Below are 1,222 nucleotides of genomic sequence, written 5' to 3'. Positions count from 1 at the left end.
ACCATAATGTTGGGAAAGCTTCTCATCTGAGCAACCCCGTGGGGGAGAAAATCATCCTTCTGGCTATTGGCAGATTGGATTAAGCAGTGAACCATGATACAGAATAATAAACTTCTACTGTGCACTAAGCGTGTGGCCCAGAAATTTTCATACACTAGGAAGTCCCAGGGAGCCCATGAGATGTCAGTGGGAAGCTTAACAAGCAGCAAATTTCTTAAATGGGTCTCTGTCTATTGTACAATACAGAAATGTCAATACACTTGGAGCAAGATTGCACCTGTTTTCCACTATCATGGCATCTTGTTGGTCCTGAGTGAAAACGGAAAGCTTTTGTTTTCAATTCATCTTCCATTTGGCCCCATAATTGAAGCTATTGGTTTCCTTCCTCTCTACCATTGACATTTACCTCAACATACCACAGGCTGCTGACTACAAACATTTGTTACTCTCTTCATGATGACTAGATGTGAAGCTCACATAGTCTCTGGAGGGGGCAGACGCAAGCCCCCAAGAGAGCCCTTACCCCAAGAAGCAGCCCTTAAATCAATGATGGGTAGATCAGACATCCCTGGGGTAGCTGAGATCAAATTGTTTACAGCAAATGCAAGCTTATTCACCAACTTTAGGCTTTCTTCCCTTCCTTGTTGCGCCTTACTCCCCCCTAAAATATTTCTCTGTATTAACTTCCAAATGAAATAAATCTTTGTTTCTCAAGTTCTGCTCCTTAGCAAAACCAAATCAAAACAGATTTCCATTGAAGATTTTTTTCTTTTTTGGTTTTTCTGCCAACCCCACTGATGCTCAGGGGTTATTCCCAGTTCTTCACTCAGGAATACTCCTGGCGGTGCTCGAGGACCATATGGAGATGCCAGGGATCGAACTTGGGTTGGCCACGTACAAGGCAAACACCCTACCTTCTGTACTATCACTATGGCTTCTCCACTGAGAAATTTTTAACTCCATAAATAAGAAACAATATAGTTCCACGTTTTCAGGCCCAGAGTAAATCATACTTAATATACTTATATATAAATGGACAGAAATTACCATGGCATGATTTTAAAAAAATGAACATGAATGATAGCTTTAACAGAAAAAATATCATAAATGGCATGTAGTTTAGACACTTAAAAGGAATGTTTTGATCTGTTGGTGATATGGAGATCACAACTTATTATATATGATATGCATTTATTATGATGGATCTAGGTATTTCAAAGTA

This window comes from Sorex fumeus, unplaced genomic scaffold (genome assembly GCF_029834395.1).
Source record: "Sorex fumeus unplaced genomic scaffold, SorFum_2.1 ptg000086l, whole genome shotgun sequence".
Classification (NCBI taxonomy): domain Eukaryota; kingdom Metazoa; phylum Chordata; class Mammalia; order Eulipotyphla; family Soricidae; genus Sorex; species Sorex fumeus.
Note: the sequence above shows the minus strand (reverse complement) of the source record.